Source organism: Emydura macquarii, unplaced genomic scaffold (genome assembly GCF_026122565.2).
Source record: "Emydura macquarii macquarii isolate MOO-44397 ecotype Brisbane River unplaced genomic scaffold, CSIRO-AGI_Emac_v2 contig_2184, whole genome shotgun sequence".
Classification (NCBI taxonomy): Eukaryota; Metazoa; Chordata; order Testudines; family Chelidae; genus Emydura; species Emydura macquarii.
Window position 1 is genome coordinate 1650257 of NW_027132321.1, and position 21010 is coordinate 1671266.

Sequence of the window (21010 nt, forward strand, 5' to 3'; positions counted from 1 at the left end):
GGGTGGAGATGAAGCAGAGCAGCGCATCTTTGTGATCCTGATCACAGGGCTGCAGGCTTCTGCAGCCTCCTCCCTTGGCTCCCCTCAGAGCACGACACAGCCTCTGGGCACTGAGTATCTGCCTGCCCCGCCCCATTCCGCACTGCTACCCACCATTCTCTTTGGGTGAAATACACCATTGTCTTGGCCAGGTCTCCTGTCACCTTGTGCGCCTCAGAACAGAGCCTGAAGGGCCTCATTAGACCACCTACTCCCAGCCCTGGCATTTTAATCTCTCCGCCAAGGACCTTCTGCAGGAGCTGCTCTTCCAGCCAGGATGTGAAGGTGTCAGTCGCCAAACCCCTCCCACGTGGAAACGTGCCGACTGTCCTGAGCACGGAACATCCCCCGCACGCACACACACACACACATGACAGCTGCCCTGCTGCTGATTACTGAGTCTTCCAGTTGCTGGACCATTGTCTCCCTCCTCCGCCTTGTGCACCCAAGGGGAGGACGCCTGCGGAGCTCCTGAATGTACGCAGGTTTCTAAAAGGATTTGCCCTTTCTTTTGCTAATAGGAATATCCACTGTTATGCTAAATAGGACACAATCGTAGCTGGACTAGACCTGGTACTGCATCGTTACCCATTCGAGGGTTCAACCAACTTCAGAAGCAGCTGGTACCAGCCACTGTCGGAGACAGGATAATGGGCTAGATGGACCACTGCTCTCTTGCAGGAGAGCACTCTGCGTGTCTCCGCTTGGAGCCGATCTGCACCACACGGGAAAGTGGAAGTGCAGCACAGGTAGGCATCCTGGTGCTAGGGTTCATCGAGCCAGCACGGGTAACGACAGCAGCGTAGACTGGCAGCACAGGTTTCCACACTGGCTAGTTCCTGGAGCACGTAGCCAGGGTCCCTAGCGGGCGTGTACTCATGTAGCTAGCCCATGCAGCCACAGCTTTACTGTGACTGCTCCCCACGCTAGCCTGATGAAAGCTAGCATGGGTCTGCCTGACTACGCTACCAACCACCTTCATCTGCAGTGTAGACATACCTTCAGTCAATGCGTTTTGTTCTGCCCAGGTGCCTTTCAACAGGCCAGTGAATTCAGGAATGCCTCGCACACAGGGAAGCACCAGCCAACAGAAGGGGATCTAGAGCTGTTCGAAAAACAGGTCTTTACCTCGAGGGGAATTTCAAAGTCAGCGTCCGTTGCAAACCAGAAGGAAAGATTAAAGTACGGAGAATTTTCACAAGCAAAAATTCTGAAAAGTTTCAAATGGGAATGTCAACACGGAAAATGTCACCATTCTGGATCAACGCTGAATGATTTGATGTGGCGAAAGGGCGTTTCTTGTTTCCAGCGTGAATTGTTTTGTGCCAAATCAGCCTTGCAGAACTTAAAATGCCTCATTTAAAAATGTCGACTCGAAATGACATTTTTCGTTTGGATTCTCCTGAAACACTTCAGAAAACGGAAACACTTTATCAAAGCCAGTGTTTTCCCACAGACAATTTGGATTTCGACAAGCACCACATTTTCAGAGGAGAAATGCAAAATATTCCAATCAGCCCTAAGGATAACCCTGCCATTTACACCAAGTACACCCCATGATGATAAAGTGTGGCCCAGTGGATAGTGCACTGGACTGGGAGTCAGGAGACCTCAGTTTACTTCCAGCTGTGCCACTGCCGTGGGTGACCATGGGCAAATCTATTCCCCTCTCACCTTCTGACTGTAAGTTCTCTGGGCCAGGGGCTGCCTCCTACCAGGTGCACGTGTGGGACCTAGCACAAGGCGGCTCAATCGTGGGGGGGGCCTGCAGGAGTGGCCATAATACCAATAATTAATCAGCAGATTAGCACTGCAAGACAGGCCAGGACTGACCCCCTGCCTGTCCAAAAGCAGAGAAACTTCAGCGCCCATCTGCAGTCTTTGCTTCCCCTGCAGAGTGCCCCGGGTTATGACACTTCCCGCTGTGCACTGCGACTCGTACAAAGCGCCCACTGTTTAATAAATGATGCAGCTGGAGCTAAATGTTTATCTCAGGAATGTGAGGTAGCGACTGTAAAGTACACCTCAAACCACTCCCCCCCGGCACCGGCAAGCCAGCCATTGCCTACGATGATTGCATTACAGCACTGTGCGCGTAGCCAGAGTAAATATTGATGAGTGAGGCCAAAGCTGCCACAGGAACGGGGGAAATGAAAGACGCCTGGACATCATGCACAGGGAATAATTCATGGGGTGGAAAGCGACCTCGAGAAACTGGAAAAAGAATGGGGTTAAATGAGACTTTCACAGGCATTTGCACACAGAGAGGCTGCAGTGGGACTGGGCAGCAGGGGTCAGGGATCCAGCAAGCTGTGTGGTTTATGAACTCAGGCTGAGCACAGATAGAGATTTGGAGGCCATGTGGGACAATTATGATCAACTAGTCTGTCCTCCTGCCTCTCGTCTCTTGGCACCTCCGGGTTCCCCAGTAGAAAAGACGAGCCAGCAAGGAGGGTCTGGTGTAGCGTGGGACAGCCTGGGATTGCAAGGCCTGGCCCGGGGCAGAACTCAGGACGTGGGACTGTGAGCAGGGAGGGTTAATAACCATGGGAGCAATTTCCCAAGGGATGCTGTAGGTTCTCCACCGCTCGGAGTTTTTAAATCGAGGCCAGATTTCTCGGTCTAGCTCAGACATGCTCCAGCTTGGTCAGAAGCTACTGGACGCTACGAAGGGGTTATTGGGTGGAACAGTCTGACCTGGGTTATGCAGGAGGTCAGCTCAGATACTCTCCTCTGGCCTCACGTCCACAGGATGAGGCCAGCCTGGACTAGCCCAGGGTAACATGGGGCAAGAGAGCGTGACCGGCACTGCACGGGACGGCCCAGCACGGGACGGCATGACCTGGCCCAGGACTGCGCAGCATAGGAAAGCACAGAACGGAACGGAACGGCCTGGGAGAGCACAGCACAGCGGGGAGGGGGAGGGCCAAGGCGGCCAGGGGGCGATTCTCTTCCAGTTACCACCGTCCCTTGCGTTGCCATAACAGACTCAGCCCTTTTGAACCTTCCTTTGAAGAGCGCGCCCACAAAACGGGATTGCCCGGCTGCCTGTGTCTGCGCCAGCTTGCGGGGATTCCCTCCAGGCTGCCTGGCAGGCACTTCCCACGCTGGCTAACGAGCAGGACTCGGCGCACAGATGGATATCCAGGAGTGGTGAGCACTTGGAGCCGTTCGAGCAGGCTGTGGGGGCCCAGGGGAAGGGGCTGGCTTCTTTCCTTTGCCTCTGCTGGGCACGCACATCGAGTCTCTGCCTCTCTCCGCACAGGTGACAGCGCTGCTGCTGGGACGCCAGTGTGCTGACATGCCCGGCGAGCAGCATTCCTCTGCTTTCCCGGATCCAGCACACACACACACACACTCCCCGCCAGCTCTCTGGGAACTCGTCAGTCACAGCCCGCCCCTCACCCTTCCCATGTACTCCTGGATGGGCACTGACTGTTAACTGACTGCGCCGGTGCGGAGCCTGCTGGGTGTTAACAGGCCTGAGGACAGCTACAGGCGCCGTCTGTGAGAGGGGAGCGAGACACCGCCTGACTCGAAACAGGGGAACCGCTGAGCCAGACCCTGCCAGCCTGGGCCAGTCCTCAGCCTGCCCCTACCCACGGGGAAACGACGTAGCGCCTGCCCTTCAGGGTGATGCAGAACCGCTTCCTCTGTAAAGGGAGTGAAGTGACAGCCCGGGGGGAGGGAGGGATGCACAGGTCACGGGAAGTCAAGCAACTCTGGTTCCACCCTGGAAACTTGCCGCGTGCTGGGCTAGCTCCACCCCGCTCGGGCTCTCAGGGACATCCTGAGCCACACTCTCGCTGCAGGTGGCACCTGCCCAGCGCAGCGTGGGAGGATCCCAGCCGTGCGGTGTGCTGGCTTCACACCCAGCCTGCAGCCTGGACACCGCTGCCTCGGCGCTCGAGGGCCCCGCCCCGCTGCCACAGCTCCTCTCCCCACCAGAGCTGGCGTGGGCCAGGACTCCCTGCTTCACGGCACAGGTCAACTTCTGGTCGCCAAGGGCCAGGGGAAATGCCCCCTCCCACACACACACACACACACACACACACACCCCGCTCCCCCAGGCAGGGGCGGCACTGTCTGCATTCTGAGGGTTCCTGCACCGCCCGCTGCAGCTGACATCAGAGGCAGGAGACTGGGTTAGACAGGCCCTGGGTCTGATCCCATCCGGCCCTTCCTATTATTTAGTAGCTGTATGGCAGCGGTTCCTAAGGACCCGGCCAGGGATCGGGCCCGCTGGCCTGGCTGCTCTACAAGCAAACAGCGCCGTAGCTAGGTGCTGGTCCCCATTCTCCACGGGATGATTTGCATTTCCCCTGCTATTTCTCCCACCGCAGTGGCTGGCAGCTGCATTAGATCCCACCCAATGCTGCACAATTAGATAAGGAGCCTGGCTCTGAGTCGCCCCCCTCACCCGCTGGCCAGAGCTCTCCTGTCCCTCCCGCATCGGTGCTGGCCTCCCACCCATTTGATCTTCCTTCACGTCTCCTTTGCCTGGCTGGTGATCGCTGCGTGTCAGCAACACCAGCGCACTTCATCCTCCTCCCAGCGGCTGTTCACGCCCGCAGCCTGCAGCTGCCCCACACCCCAGCTCTCCAGCCCAGTCACTGCCACTTGGCTGAGCCAGGCTCAGTGTGTGGTGCCAGCCCGCAGGAAAGCCTTGCTCTGGCTTGGCACAGGGCCTGTGCATCCCCACGGGGTGCCTGGTCTGTGTCTCCGACATCTGCTGGGAGAGGTCGGTGATTCTGCAGGGATCCTGTCTCCCTTCGGCTGGATTCTTGTGTGGCTTTTCCCCCCGCCCCTTCTGTCTCCTTCCCTCAGGCCTAACCTGACTATTTGCGTGCTACAAAAATACCAGTACAAAGAGGATTACAGAGCTGGCATCGTGTGGCAGCAACCAGCGGAAAGTACAGAAGCAGAGGGGGTGGAGGGAGACGTAGCTCACGGGGAAGCGTGTCAGCACAGAGACGATCGGGAAAAGCACCGAGGAGATGGAGCGTCACGATGTGGGGCTGGACAGGATCGCCCGTAACAATCGCAGCAGGGTGCATGGCTTAGGGCGCATCTGCAGAATGCACCAGGGTCTGAGAGTCAGTCACAACGTGGCCGGTGCTGGATATCTTCCCCTCCCAGCTTTGCCAGTGCCCTTTCAACCGGACTTACAGCGCCTTCTTCTCTCCCAGCCCTGCCCTGCCGCTCTGCCGGTGCCCCTCAAACCCGGCCCACCGCCCTGGGATATCTCCCCCCCCACACACACACAGAGTTCTGCCAGTGCCCCTCAATCCCAACCTGCAGCACCCCCCACATTCTGCCAATTCTGTGCTCCCCACGCAGCTTGGCAAATGCCACTGTGTCCTGGGCAGAGCATCCTCCAGAGCTGTGCGGACGGACCCCAGTCAGGACCGACAGTGCCCCACCGCCACAGCTAGCGCTGCCGACACCCAGCGCGGAGGCAGGGTAGACCCCATCACTCAGAGGGGATTGCCCCCTTCGGCCGCTGGCTGGATTAAATGAATTCATATGCAAGCAACCACTCTCTGCTGGAAGTGGGCAGGCGCTGATGTGACACGCCTGGGCTGACTCCCTCCTTCAAAGACGCAACTAGGCAATTTCACAAGCTCCAGCGGGGCTGTGAGGGGCTGTCAGCTAAATCTGCACCCCGGGAGGCTTTCTCTGGGAGTGCATTTTGGCACCACGGCCTGCGTTGTCACGGCCCCTCCGGAGACAGAGAAATATTGACGCTGTTTTTAAAACGTGAACTATTTCCTAAATAAGAACAGGAACCCATCCTCTCGGAGCCGTTCTGGCCCTTGTGCAGACCCATCGAGAGAGGCTCAGGCAGCACCACGGCCGCACAGGGGTGACAGCCAGGAGCAGAGGAAAGAGAAGGGATGACAGGAAGGGGAGGAGAAGATGCAGTGTACTGCCCCCCTGCTCCGGGAGCTCACCACCCCACCGCCCTGAACTGACCGAGCTGCAGAGTGAGCTATGCCGGACTGGGAATGGCACGCACCCAGCAGCACACACCTGGCCTGCCCGTTGTAGGACACCCACCGGATGAATGAAAGCAACACAAGAGGCTTCCATCACCCCCTACATTTCTCACAGGGAAGAGTCTCCATCTCGCTAACACCCATCTCCCCACCCACCGCCCCCAGCCTGCCCACATCCCAACACGCTGCACACAGCCAGCCGGGCCGGATAACAACTCTCTGCTCCCCATTCCAAATGACTTTTTATAAAAGCAGCCGGAGGCCAGGAGCCCAGGCTGCCCCTCCCCAAGGCTGGCAGTCAGTGGGGCTGGCTCAAGGGGGGCTGTTTGCAGTGCCAGGGCCCCTTCGAGCAAAGTGACCTGCTGCAGGGGAATGGACAAGGGTCACAGCGGGACCCCTGCCCACCGACGGGCACTGGGGCTTTCCCCTTGGATGGAAGGATTTAGCCGTTCCACATAAGGTCAGACCACTTACTGTGACCACATGGTGAGAATGCAGGCATGGGAGCCAAGATGCCTGGCTCTGCCACTGACTTACCTTATGTCCTTGGGCAAGTCACGTCTACTCTCTGTGCCTCAGTTTCCCCCTCTCCATAATAGGCAGAGTAACGCCACTGGGCGTGCGTGCCTGTCAGTTTGCTAGCACTCCAAGAGGTCTGGAATTATTTTGTATTAGCCTGACAGCAGAGGCAAACAGCAACATCCTGGTGAAGTCATACTGCAGACCCTGCTCCCCAGGGGGTGAGGAGGGGGAAGGAGATCAGGGTGCAGGAGGGTCGCTCCCGGGGCTCATGCTCTGATCTTATTGCGATGCAGCACTGGACAATTTAAAACATGGAACTCTCCTTTGCCGAGCAGGAAGGACAATGCTGCGTCACCTCCCTCCTGTCACGTCTGTAGGGCTAAACGCCTTGTCAGTGGTGCTTACCAACCTGCCATCAGCTGCCGGAGCAGGCTGGTCCCAGCAGGGTCAGGGAGAGTCCAGGGTTAGCGAGGGAGGTTACAGTGTGTTGATCAGCCTTCCCTCAGGGCCAGGCTGCTCCCGACTCAGCCACACTAGCTGCACAGAGCAGGGAAAGGCATTCCTTCCACAGGCCTTCCTCTGATCACCGGGTGCTGGAGAAGCCCAATCTCCCGGCGCCTGCTGCTACGGGGCGTGGGAGGCAGAAGCCTTTCCCATACCATACTAAGGCATCTTTCCCGTAGCAAGGACATGCGAAGGAAGCCAGAGCTCTGCTGTCCGGAGGGCTGTGGGCAGCTGCGATTTGCTACCAGTGATGGTGAGGGGCACACGGGAAGGGGGCCCATGAAGGAACACATCTCAGAGATGTGCAGGCGGGAACCTACAAGCAGTAAGTATTAGCTTCTTATTGAGCCAGTCCTTGCGAGCGGCTGAGCCCCATTCAGGCCAGGAGCAGGATTGGACCCAGTAGCCAGAACACTTTGCCCCTCCCAGGCAGCTGCTGTTATCCTTGGTTTGTGGGATAAACCGAGGCACAGAAAGATTCAGGCCCGGATCTGCAGCTGCACGAGCCACAGACTCCCACGGGAGAACAGGTGCTCAGTGCACTGACTCGTGGTGGAGGGGACCTGCCAAAAGCTGTCTAGAGGACATCCATGGTCATGAGGAGACCAGGCCTGTCACTGCACACGTGGAAGAGAGAGGTGAAGCAGATTCCTGGGGACGCACCCAACCTGCAAATGCCCTGGGCCTGGCTGCCTGCTCCGTGACGGAGGGTGGACTGCCCGAAATGCTCACCGGGGGACGCGCGTGCAGCTGTAGCAACACGGCACGTTGACACGTGGAACGCTCTCTCATCAGAGCTGGGCAAAGCTGGCAGGCACTGCTCCGAAGAGGAAGCTGGGCCAAGCCCATTGCATGGAGCCTGTGAACCTCCTCTGATCCATGTCCCCCATCCATCTGCTGAAGGTCCCTCAATAACAGCCAGATGTTTTCAGATCCTCCAAGGCAATTGAAATGCCAGCCTCTCCCCTTGTGGAAGTCAGAGAAATGCTGAAAATGAATGAATTACTGGAGCACCATTGTCTGCATACAGAGCAGCGTCGCTGGCCTCCCTGACGAGTGCTGGGATGGGGGAAGAGCCCGGCTGCAGCGAGCATCCTGCCTGGCAGCTCTGATGCCAGCGTCCTGCCCTCCACGTGACCCGAAGAGGCCTGGCGAACACGCACTTTCCATCATTAACTGATGTCACTCGAGCCTCCTCTTCAATCTTCAATGACTCCGGATCTTTGTGCAGGTGGAAACTGGGTCCTGACATGTCCCCCAGCTCCGCTGACGGATCTCCATGTGATAGGATGTGTCCTGAAACCAAACCCAGCACGCTGCTTCCCCGATCCAGGCACCTGACGCCCAGGAGATCCGCGTCCCCACTACAAGCGGAGCTCAGACATTGCTTTGCTAAGCTCCAAGGGTCTAGGCTACAGCATGGAGGGGAGTTTGCAGAAGGCGCTGCAGGGACCATCAGACCATCAAATCCAGGCCCGTAGCAACATTAGCTGCAGGAAGATAATGCAGCAATGCTGAGACAGCGGTGCCTGGTGACAGAGGACTGACAGACATACAGACAGAGACAGGCGTGTGTGTATGGGGAGGGAGAGAGGAAGAGAGCTTTGCTCAGCATCGATCTCCCCAGTGCCTCACTGCTGATCTGTCCCATTGGTTTGTCCAGTGCGCACAGGCACCTTCACAGACATAAGGCAGATATCGGGGCGTCGTCTGGTCTTTGCTCCATGCAGCAGTGTCAGGCCTGGTGATTCTCCAGATGTCAGGCTCCTGCATCACACCCCACAGTGACCCACGCTCTCTAGGGCCAGCAGGGCTGGGACTCAGCTCCTGTGGAGAAGCTGTGACCTTCTCGGAGCAGCACTTAGAGGAGTGTTTGAGCTTTCATGGGGAGCCGCACGAAGCCCTCCTCATGGCTGCTGGGGAGCTGTGGGTACAACTGGGTGGGAAACCAGGGCATCCCTACAGATCTCAGTTGTTTGGAAATCAAGGATATAATGCTTCCAGGACTCAACACGGGCTGGGAACGCTCGGTCACAGCTCCAAAACCAGCATTCGGTCTCTATCCCACCTCATTCCACGGACACAGAAGCACAGCAGGCAGCATTGGTGCGAAGGGGCTGGTAGGGGGTGAGCACCATCTGACACGCTCCAGCTGAGCCCAGTTACCCGGAGTGGGCAGAAAATGCCTTGGGACCGGACGAAAGCTGGATCTGATGGGGGTGAGCCCTCCGCCACAAGGCAGAGGGGGTGCTGGGGTCAGAGACGGGGTGCATTGTCCCCGGATGCACTGCACAGTCGGTTCCAGATGCTACCTAGGCAAACGGAGGAAGTACGGCTTTGTGGTCACAGCGCTGGCCTGGGATTCCAATCCCCTGCTCTGCCACAGACTCCCTGAGTGACACCTGCCAAGTCACTTAATCTCCTGGACCCCAGTTCACATCAGTGCAATGGGGATGAGTCTACTCCACACAGGTTCTTCCTCTACCCTCACCATTGCAGCAGAGGAGCACCGCCCAGCAGGGTATTAAGTGGTGTCGTTGACATCCCTTGTGCGCAATACCACCTCAACCACCCGCTCTCTGCGTGTCTTGTCTGCATAGTCTGAGAGCTCTTCGGGGCAGGGGTGGTCTTTTACTCCTTGCCTGTGCAGCATCAGCACAGCTCCGGGTGCTGCTCTGATACACACAGCACTGACCAAGCAAGATGAGATAACCCGGGGTTACTGGGGAAATCGGTGCCTGGGACGGGCTCACACGGCTGCAGCACATCGAGTCTGCACCTGAGAAGGTCCTTTGCCCCAGACGTCCCCTGACTGGCCACCTTCTGAAAGCTGTGCCGCTGGCCGGCAGCCACTGTCAGTGCAATCTATATTTAGTTAAGAAAGGCGGAGCTGTTTGTTATAGCTATGGAAGTATAAATAAATTACAGCATCATCAATAATGCATCCTCAGCTGGTCATACTATAGGGAGCGGGAAAGCTATTGTGTGGTATTGGAAGAGCAGTGCTGGGGACCGTACAGCTCTGACGAGCGCTCTCCCTGGTGCTAAGAGAAATGCAGAGGTGTGCTATGTGTGTGCTACAAAAGGCAAAGCAGTGGTACAACCCAGCCCTGTTGAACACACCCCCTGAGCACACACTCCTGCTCTGACCACCCTTGCCGACCCTGCTGGAAAACGTGATTTTGCAGAATTGACTATCTTCCAGGGGCAAACACTGAATTCAGCACAAGATTCTGATTGTCCCAAAGGGGAGAATCAAACCTAAGCAGTTTGAGTTGAACGTTTTGAAACAAAACGACATTTCTCATTCCGAAATGTCGTTCTGATACAAAGAACATTGTTCTGACATGTCAAATCATTTTCTGTGCTTGAAACTATCAATATATTTCCCTTCTGGCCTTCCCAGTTGGAAACTTTTCATCGGAAGGTTGGATTTTCTTGGTTTGGTTTTGGTTGCTTTGTTTTTGATATTTTGACTTTTCGTTCTGATTCAGAACAGGAAGTCATGTGGAAATGTCTGGATCTCCCAGGGTGTGAAAATGCCATTTCCCGTCCCACTCTAAATCTGAGGACACCCTGATGGCTGTGGGAATGCACTCACCAAATGCCTCAGACAGGAAAGCAAAGACACAACTGTGCCAGAGAGGAGATAGGAGGGAGCAGAGATTTCTTCTGCAAACAACATACAGTTACAGGTGCCCACTCCAGGACTAGATACCTTTCTTTTTCCTGTCCTCCAGAAAGTTCCCCTACTTCAGCGCATCTCAGTGGAGACAGAACCATGTGCTCCAGAGCCAAAGGCACTAAGCTGGGAGTCAGGAGCCCTGAGCTTTATTCCAAGGGGCTCGAGCATGCAAATCTCACGGGAACTAAGCGCCAGCCCCTGCAGCTATATCACCAGGGCGAGCTTCCACTGCTGCTTGCATTCCAATAGCACCAAGAGGCTGTACTGGAGAGCACTAGGGATCCACAGGGAGCCCAGGCTCACCCCAAAGAGCAGGAACAGAGCAGACAGAGAAAGGTGTCAGCAAGGAACTAATCTCCCTGACAGGCACAGAGAGGCTAAGTGACCCACCCAAGGTCACACAGGGAGTCTGTGACAGAGCTGGGAATTGAACCAGGATCACCCGAGTCTCACTCAACTCCCTAACCACAAGACCAGCCTTCCTCCCGCGCAGCACAGGCTGACCCCTTTCACCAGAGCTAAGCGCACTTTCAGAGCAGGGAGAGGCTGAGCCAGGGTCACCTGCTCACTACCCTATCTGGATTTGGGTTTTTTGGCATCTTTGATTCCTGTGCCCAGGGGCAAGGACACATCCCGCCTATCCCCCACTCCCCGCGGAAGGACAACGAACAGCATGGAAACTGGCTGGCCAGCCTCCCCCGCCCTACACAGAAGAAACACTCCCTTATGATCTGCAAACGAGGTGGCCAGAGGTGGAGCCCTGGCTACAAAAGGTGCAACGTGTGCCTCTCAGCACGTTGCCAAAAGGCGGGCGGACAGGAATACGAACAAGCGAGCCACGTCTCCGGGGCCCAGTCCCCCCTTTCACTACTTCACAGGTTCATCCCGCCAACAAAGGGATGCCCCAGAAGAGCTGCCACATGGGCCATCTAGAACTGCTGAGAGGACGGGACCAAGCTGAAGGCAATGCTGTGTCCAGTGGCTCCCATGCAGCTCTAGCTAATCACGGCCAGGCGAACCAAATGGGACAAAGCATTGTTAATACGGGCCATTTCTGAGCCCGTCCTAGTCAGCCCCTATGGTGCTAGTCATTCCAGCCCTTGTGTTTAATTGTTGAATGCATTCATTAAGTCCAGCACAGAGCTGTGAGTGATGAAGTGCTGAGGAGAGGTAGCAGAGGTTAATCACCAGCAGCTCTGGAAATGATGATCTCAGCACTGAGGGGCTGATTTCATTTTTACAAAATGATATGCTCTGAAATCTAAAGCCCTCTTTGGGGGGTGGGGTGTTGTTAAAGCAGCATCTCAAATGTGGAACCTCCAGTTGGTGCTGCTCCCGCTGTAACACCGCTTGGGATGCAGTCCCAAGCCCAGCAGTGTTGATGAGAGACTTCCTGTCACAATCAATTATGCTCAGAGTTTTGGAAGTCTGGCACATTATTTGCACAGGTTTGTGAGAGCAGGGTAATTATACTCAGCAATATTCCCTGGGCAAAGAAAGAGAGACGGAGAGTGGAAATAGGAATTAGACACAAGGCTTCCAGTGCAGAATGATACAGCACTCTCTGAAGTGCTGCCACCTCACACCCCTCGGCGCACATCCAGCCCGGTGGCTTTGCCAGCGTTCTGAAACCTATTTTAATCCTTGAGCTATCTCAGCATGTCAATGGGTCTGCAGCGTTTCTGGCTGATCAGAAAGGACTAATAGTGCCCACCACCCTCTAGGGACAACATCAGGTAGTTTGTCACCCAAATGTGTGCGTTTGGTGGGTGGGATAGATGAGAGGGGGAGAGAAACTTAATCTGGAGAGAAACACAGTCTCATGCTTGTGGGACTAACTGCCAATACAAGGTATTGTTTGTTTGTTTGCTGAATTTAAACATTACCCTGCAACGTTTGCAGCTCAACCATAACAGCACTGAGCGAATACATGAGAACCAGGATTTGGACCTGACTTTGTAATCTGTGCTGGAACTGATGAGTCCATGTCAATTTTCCAAAAGGAGTGAAATACAAAGTGTAAACCAACCGCACAGATGAAAGCAAATGAAGGCTGTACAGTTCCTGACACGACACTCATCCTGACCCCCGTAGTCAGGCTCTGGCACAAGCCCTGAGGCAGTAGGTTTTATGCCCCTTTTCATTTTAGAATTCGCTGTTATAGCTCTGGATATTCCTATTACCTATGCAAGTATCCAATCCCTCTTTGAATCTGGCCAAGTTCGTGGCCTCCATGACATCCCGTGGCAATGAGTTCCACAGTCTAATTACGCACTGTGTGAAACAGTGGAAGCTGCTGGGATTCTGCAGGGCCAGCCTGAATGAAGCAGAGAGAAACACGCGGTCCAGGATCACACAGCAGCAGCAGGGAGCCCTGCAAAGATCACATCTGCCCATGAAATGGTCTCTTTCCTTCTCTCTGCCCCTCTGATTTCCTTTCACTTCCTTGTCCGTTCCTTCAGCGTTTGCAGCATTTTCTTCGCAGCCAAGGGAGAGCAAGAGAGTTTTTCATTTTAATTCAGCCCAAGTGCTGGGACTGAGTCCTGCCCTCGCACTCAGCGAATCCTGTCTCTTTGGTGCGGCTGGCATTTTGAAGGTCAGCTCTATTGACAGCAATATCCTCAGATCCATCCAGTGCCAGGAGCTGCTCTCAGATGAAGAGAAGGGGCTCAGCACGGGGTTGGAAACCCAAGGTTAACAGCAGCTAAATCAGGCTTGTCATTCGAGGAAGGTAGGACACTTGACAGCTAAAGTTGTTGTCCCAGTGTCTGTCAAGTGTCCCTGGGACAGGTTAGTTCTCCTGCAGCACGCATGCAGCGCTGGAGAAGAGAGTCTCTTGGATATCTTCGCACCATGTCACCAGTGATGGCCAGTCAGCTCGAATCATGTACGAGGGATTATTGAAGAGACTAATCCCTCCTCTTCCCTCTGCCAGGCCAGTGCCAGGGCACGGGATCCCCCTCCCTTTCCATCTTTTTCCTCCTTCCTAGATGACAGGCCCCTGTGTGGAATCTTTCCCTGACCGCTAATGGGCCAATGAGAAGAGGACAGCGCTTGTGCAATGCAGAAGGACAGCTCCATCCCCGGCTGCCCCTTCCCTCCTTCTACGAGTCAGTGTGACAGGAAGGAGAGTCTTTGGGCCCGATTCTGAGCAGGCATAAATCACGAGTGGCTCCACGAATCCAGTGGAATTACAGAAGGGGAAATGAGGGACATCAGAATCAGACCCGTCTAGTGCTTCAAACTAAGAGTGCTGTCTGCACCCTCCGCCACAGGGGACAATTTGTGCCAAGCGGGGCCATTGGTGGCTTCTGGATTTTCCTTCCAAGGAAGAAAACCAAGAGTCGTGATAATAACAGTTTTGGTACAGCACATTGCATTCACAGGCTGCTTTCCAAAGGAGGTCAGTATAATTAACACCATTTTACAGAGGGGAAATTGAGGCACAAGAGGGGAAGAAGCATGTCCAACATCAACCAGCAGGCCAGGGGCAAAGCCAGGAACAGAGCATAGGTCTCCTGAACTCCGCTCCCTATCCACTGGGCTGCCCTCCCTCCCACTTTTGGGCGATGGACCAATAGCAGCAGGAAACCTTTGCTTCTTTTCTGGTCCCGAGCCAATCGCTTTAGCCGATCATTTTGCAAGTGTTGGCGCAGTGAAACAGCCCAGATGTTCCCCACCAGGCTGCACGGTTCCTCTGAGGCTGATGAAAACAGAAGGCTCAGCTATTGAGGGGACAGAGGAAGTAGGAGCTCTTGTGCTACTTCTGGAGATTTTACAACAGCCCCAGGTACAGTGCAGGAAAACGTTACATCTCTCACATGCTGGCAGGGCTGCCTTAGATCCCCGTTGGCGGGCTGGACATTACCGTGTGTTCATCCTGCAGCAGGGGCAGGACTTGGCACTTCCCAGGGTGTGTAGACAGCAGTAGTGCCAGGGGTGCCCTTGCCTCGCTGAGCCAGCCAGCGCTGGCCTGAGTTGGTGCAAGCTGGGAGCTGCATCCCCTGGCCAAAGCAGCCAAACTGGAAGTCACTCTGCGAACCGCACAGTGCCAGCTAGCTGCTGCCTTGCACTGTCCCAGGTGACTTCCACGGAGAGCTGGAGGGCCCGCCTCTGCCATGAGTCACTCTCCTAACTCAGCTTCTCTCTGCCTACAGAGGAGGCAAGGCAAGGTTTGGGGCTGGTTTTTAAGAGGCATGCTGCAAGCAGATCATTTAGTTCCTTTCATTGTTGGTTCAGCCCCTGAGCCCAGCAGGAGCTCAAGGTTTCTTTAGAGCCAGTCCGGCTGGCATGGAGCCACAGACCTCCCTCCTTACATCCAAGCCACCACTCCCCGCCCCATCTGTGCTCTAACACCTAGACTCTGCCGTGCGCACACACAGAGCTGATGCTACAGGAGAGGGCGTAATCAGGCCCAACATAGCCCAGCCTGCCAAGTGAGGCAGCTGCAGGAGCCACCTCAGCCTTCGTCCCGCCCACTGTCAATGCAGCTCACGGAACCCAGGTCTCCCTGATTTAACCGGCTATGCACCCTATGCAGGAAAGTGTCTCGCTGGTGGTGGTGCCTCCACAGAGCCTGCCTGCCTGCCTGCCTGCCTGCCTGGGGAAAGGAAGAGAGACCAGGCTCCAGTATACACATGCACACAGCTGGGTGGTCACCCAGGACACTTGTGCTTCAGGAAGGTTTCCTGCCCTCCAACTCCCCACACTGCCCCCAGCCGCTATCCCCCAGGCGGCTGGGAAGCTCTCCTGCTGAATCTGACATCACAGCCCATCAGTGTGATGTCACTGAGCTATGACTTCACGGCAGGAAGAGAAGCCCACGGGAAGGGAGGGGAGATGCCCTTATTCAAACCCAAACAGCAAAGGGGGAGCCAGGAAAAGGCTGCCTGGAGGCATCTGTGTCTGTATAAACATTCCCCCGCCACCCTCTAGTCTGCCCTGAGCCAGTAGCCCATTAGTGCCGGACCCCCCCCTCGCAAACAGCCAGAGGAGTATGTGTCTCCTGCTGCCCCTCCCTGCCAGACCCTGTCTCCACAGACTCCTGGCCCAGCTGTGGAGAGGTTCCAAGAGCCCTGCCTAAGGATACGTCTGCCCCGCGGGGAAATGACTCCAGATTAAGGCAGATGGTGAATTTAAAAGCACAATAGCTCTTTGGGACCATCGTCCTGTGTGAACGCTCTTAATGCAGAATAAAAGTGCCTCTTCTCACTTGAGCTGAACCCGCTTCCAAAGCTATTCTGGAGTCAGGTGCGGGTTGGCACAGAGCTGGCTGCAGTCAGTTCCCCCGGCGTGGGGCAGAGGGGTCGGCTCTCTGATGTTCCGCATTTTCTTCCCCCCCGGACCCCCTTCCCAGGGGCTGAAATCGCTGCAGAGAGCAAAGCAGCTCTGGGGAAGCCGCGATTCCACATGCCGGGGAGGAGGGGACGCGAGTGCCGGAGCTACTGCCCGGCCCTGACCCGGTCCCGATCCCGGTCCCGGTCCCACTCCTCTGCCCAGCGCGGCGGTGCTGAAACCAGCGCTCAGCGGCGCGCAGCAGCTCCCGAGCCCGGCCGGTCCGGGGACAGACCCAGCCTAGCCCCGCCGGGCCGGGCCACTGCGCGCAGCGCTGGGAACTTGTCCGAGCACTGCCGCAGGAAAGCCGGGCTCCGGGCGGGCGGACGGACGGACGGACGGGCCCAAGGAGTCTCTCCGCGCCCCCGGCTCCTGCGAAGTTTGCGCGCAGGGCTGGCAAACGCCGCCACGGGGAAGTTCAGTGCCGGGAAGGCAGATGCGCGCAGGATGCGCGGGGAGATCCCGGGGCTGGCGGGGAGATCCCCGGGCCGCGCTGCTAGAGCCGGCCCGGCCCAGCAGGGAGCGAACCCCCGGGGCCGCAGCACCCGGGGCCGCAGCGGGGAGCCGGCGCCCCCCTGCCGCCCCGGGTCCCGCTCCGGCCGGGCCGCGTCCCGCAGGGGCGAGCGGCTGCGAACTTCCCCAAGCGGCCGCCCCTGGCTGCGCCGGCTCCGCCTCTGGCCCCGCGCCCCGCAGCGCCCGGCGAAGGGCGGCCGGGGGTCCCCGCGCACCTACCTGTGCGTCCCCGTCACCGCTGTCCCCGCCGCTGCCCGGCTGCGCCCTGCGCCCCGGCTGCGCCCCGGCTGCGCCCCGGCTCGGCTCGGCGCGGCGCGGCTCTGCGGCAGGGGCCGGCTGGCGGGGCCGGGCGCGGCTCCCCGGGCAGGGCTGGCCGGCGCTGCCTGCTCGCGCTGGGCTGGGCTGGGCTCGGCCGCGCAGCGTCTGGCGGCTCCGCTCGCACGGCACCAGGCTGCCTCTCGCCCCTGCGCCGCACCCTCCTCGGGGGCCGCCGGGCAGAGCCGGAGCCGGAGCCGGGGCCGGCGCCTGCGAAGGGGCGCAGCGACCCCTAGTGCTCGCAGGGACCGCCGCGCTCGGCGCCCCCCCGGCGGCAGCCGCTCCCTGCCTCCCGGGGGCGGCTCCGCCTTGGCCGGGGCACAGGGCAGCCCCAGCGTCCCCCTGCCCAGGGAGCCTCCCCTCCCCTCGCCTCGCCTCCCCTCCCCTCCCGCCAGCTGGGGGATCCCCACCGCGCGCTGGGGAGCCCAGGCTGAGCCGTGCGGAGCCCCCCCGCAGCTCGGTGCTGCCAAGCGCTGAGCCCGCCCCTGGCTCGCAGCCTGCGGCACAGCCCTTAGGCACAGCCCCTAGGCACTCCGGGCCAGAGCGGCTGCCCTGGGCGTGTGGCGAGCCGAGCTGAGCTGAGCCGAGCCGAGCCGGCAGGGCCTGCTGGAGGCCGGAGCTAGCCCCCTGCGACTTCCCCCAAGGGCTGTCCACCTGGGGGGCTTCAGCGCCAGGCACAGGGGCTCCAGGCCTGCCGCCCTGCTCTGCCAGGGCACGCTGCAGGAGCAGGCAGAGGCCCCAGTCTAATGGGGACCCCACTGTGCCGGCCCGTGCCCACCCCTCTGAGGAAGAGCCAGCCCTGCCCCACGGAGGGTGCAGCCGGGCGCCCCCTCTCAAGAGGACACATACTCCACTTCCAGCACTTGGCTTCAGCGGGACTTAAGCCCAGCCTTACAAATGAGCCTGTGCTCAAGTGTTTTCCTGAACGGGGGCCTAAGTAATGCAAAGGAGAGGGCCCCAGAGCTGGGAGCTGATCGCTCCCCACCTTTCTCCAGCAGGCCAGGAGGTGCTGCAGCCCTGGGGATGAGGGGTAGGGCAGGGCTGCCCGGAGAGGAACAGAAATGGAGGGAAGGTTCTTCACCCCCATGGCGTGTTCCTGAGAAGGGACTGTAGAGGTGAGGATGTGAAGGAGCCTGGGCCAAAACTGGGGGGGAGGAGAATCAGATCATAGAAAGAAAAATGACCAAATACAGATCCGTTTCTGTAACAAGCAGATGAGCCCACTTGTGCCCCACTCCCAGAAATGCCTGGGGGATTTCCCTGAAGGCAGTCCATTTCCTCCCCAAGCTGCCAGTCCCAGTATCTCCAAATTAGCTGAGCAATTATCCCTGGCTTTGTCTACGCCAGGCTGGTGCGAATCTCTAATGCAGACACGATTTACATTGGTGCAGTACAATTTGCACCTGGTTGGGAAAGATGCACTGACTCACACTGCCACAGCGGTGTTGATCATGTCTGTGTTAGGGATTTACACTGCTACTTTCTCACTGGTGGCTAAAACCCCATATAGACAAGACCGATGTTAAAAAAGTCAGTGACCTACCATCATGAATGCACAGCTCCTGATTCTTGAAAGCTGAATGGAAAGCAGAACATTTCTCCACTACTTGAATCCTAGTTTCTGCCATAAGCGTTTGGGCAAGGCTTTCAAAGAAGGGATGACCTAGGAAGATGATTGAGGAGGGTGCTTAAAAAGTGATTCCTGAACTTTATTAGGAGAGCCAACTCAATTAATATTTCAAGAAAGTTTTATGTTACATTAATATTCTGCATTTGTATTCTGTAAATAATTTGAACCAACGACTGGCCAGTTTATCGTTGCATGGGACATCCTCCTTTCCATGGGGTCAAACATTTTATGTCCTATATAGAAACAAAACGGTCATGGGATTTTACTTAGCTGGGGGCCGTCATGGGGAGGGAAATGTGTCTTGGAGCCCTTTCCTTTCCAGGTCCGTGGTTTGACTCCAGACCAGATGGGGGTGTCAGAAGGCAGCAGAGCCTGGTGAGGGTATTTCCAGTCCATCCAATGGCTGATGAAAGGAGTTTGGGGTTCACAGCCCAGTTTCTGCTGGAGGGGCACCTGCAGCACCACACAAGCACCCGGTGCCTGGCATTGACTAGCATTCTTGTTGGCAGTCTCGGTAGAGAGGCCGCGGTCTGACCATACCAGAGAATGCATTCGCCTGACCTGCCAAGCGGCGATTCCCCTGAGAGGTACATTAGCAGGGGCCAGCACTCAGCGTCCGATTCGGATCCTGGGGGACTTGTAGTATAAGGAGTGATGGGGAGAAAGAGTGTCAGGGCTCAGGTTGGAGCTAGTCCGGTTGGTCACCAGGGGCTTAGGAATGCAAGCGGGGCGCAGGCTGGCAGCAGACAAATGCAAGCCTCTCTGCACGCCCAGGGAAGGTCTCCCTGCCACCACTCCTCATCACTTACTGCTGATGAAACAAGATTCAATCACAGCCCGAGTTTCACATTTGAACCAAAAGGACGCGCAGAAAACCTCCTTCGGGACCAACCCTGCAGGTTCCTTACTCACAATGAGGCATGGTTTCAGTGTCAGACAATAACCTGGCCATTGCGTGCTTGAAAGTGGGCCAAGAATTATTCAAAAGATTGATAACCACGAGGCCCCAGTACTGCAAGCTCCTCTCAGTGGTTGGATCCTTGCACCCACGCAGAAAAGCCATACCAATCAATCTGGTTTCGTGTGTGAGGCAGTGTTGCCCAGTAGACAGTGCACTGGACTGGGACTCAGGAGACCTGGATTCTGTTCCCAGCTCTGCCACGCTGGCTTCAGAACTCTGTGCTCTGCTGATGGCGCTTGAACGGCTGGTAGCAGTGAGCAATAAACAAACAACAATAACCTTCTTTTTTTGGTAACCTTTACAAAGATCCATGGCGTCAGCTGGCAGCAGGGAGAGAGGCTGCAGGAGGAGAGCCTGGCAGAGAGACGGAGGGATGGAGTTCGGCCCAGGTTGTTGTTTTGCTTGATCCAAGGCTGTTTGTCTTGCTTTATTAAAACCGTCATTTTCAAGCCATCTCACAGTTTATTCCTCATGGGAAATTCTCGACACCTTGCATGCCTCCAGCCAGCTGGGCCGCGCTGGCTGGTTTCCACCTGAAGAGGGACCAATCCGTCAGTGAAGGCTGTTCAGCTCTGAGCGAAAGTGCCCACAGACTCAGCTATTTGCATGACCCGCTTGTGGTGAGTTTGCAGATATCCTGGATAACTTGGATGAGTCCGTTGAGCGTTTAACACGGTTGGGAACCTGACTGTTTCCTCTCTCCCTGCCCTGTGGGACAGTGACTGGCAGGGACTGCGCTCTCCTGAAAGGTCCATAGACGTAGCATGCCATGGCAGATCAGACCCGGCAGCACACCAGCTCCCAAAGACCGGAGGGACACTGTCACAGAGCTGGTGTGATACAATACCGTTTAAGTGCACTGGCCGTTCTCACCTGCGGCTGGGCTGAGCACACACAGGCAGGGGCACCAACTGCCTACTTCACGGCTCAATTTCAGACCAATAAAACAATTATTGAAAAAACAATGACCAAGCATTTCAAAGGCAGTAGCATAATCTCATTGCCAAGTTCTCAAGACACCTGGAGCAGTAAGTATCTCCTAGTAGAGGTGAAATTCACCCCTATGCCGAGAGCCGGTCTTTAGGGCACCAGGGGGGGCTTGTGGTGCAATTGTCTCTGTCCAGGGGGGAATTTCACTCTACTGCCACAGGGGCCCACCTAGCACCCAGGGAAGGCAATGGAAAGTCTCGCATGGATTCAGCAGGCACTGGGTCAGGCTAAAATAAAAGGGGTTCATTTTCACCATATAGGAATTTAGCACTTTTTTTTTTTTTAAAGAACCACGTCAAAATTGCATTTTTTAATATATTAGATTAGACCTTGTTAGTCAATACAAAGGGAAAAGTCCTATAAACCCAGCCTCATTAATAAACTGTTAAGTAAATACAAACATTTAACTTTCCAGATCACAGAGTTTTAATAGCAACAACAAAATCTATAAGAAGCTAAATGAAATCTGCTGTTTATATTAATCAGATCACTCACTAAATTAGGCCTCTATTGATATG

General features: G+C 56.5%; 1 protein-coding gene across 3 annotated transcripts in view; it reads right to left on the reverse strand.

The window, feature by feature from the left end:
• The window catches only part of TAFA3 (TAFA chemokine like family member 3), a 63017-nt gene extending 45841 nt beyond the window's left edge, over window positions 1-17176 (reverse strand). For all 3 annotated transcript variants that reach the window (XR_010921819.1, XM_067558707.1, XM_067558705.1), the window contains exon 1: window positions 16816-17176. The gene's annotated coding sequence lies outside the window, so the exon portion shown is untranslated. The remainder of the gene's footprint in view (window positions 1-16815) is intronic.
• Between the last annotated feature and the right edge of the window lie 3834 nt (window positions 17177-21010).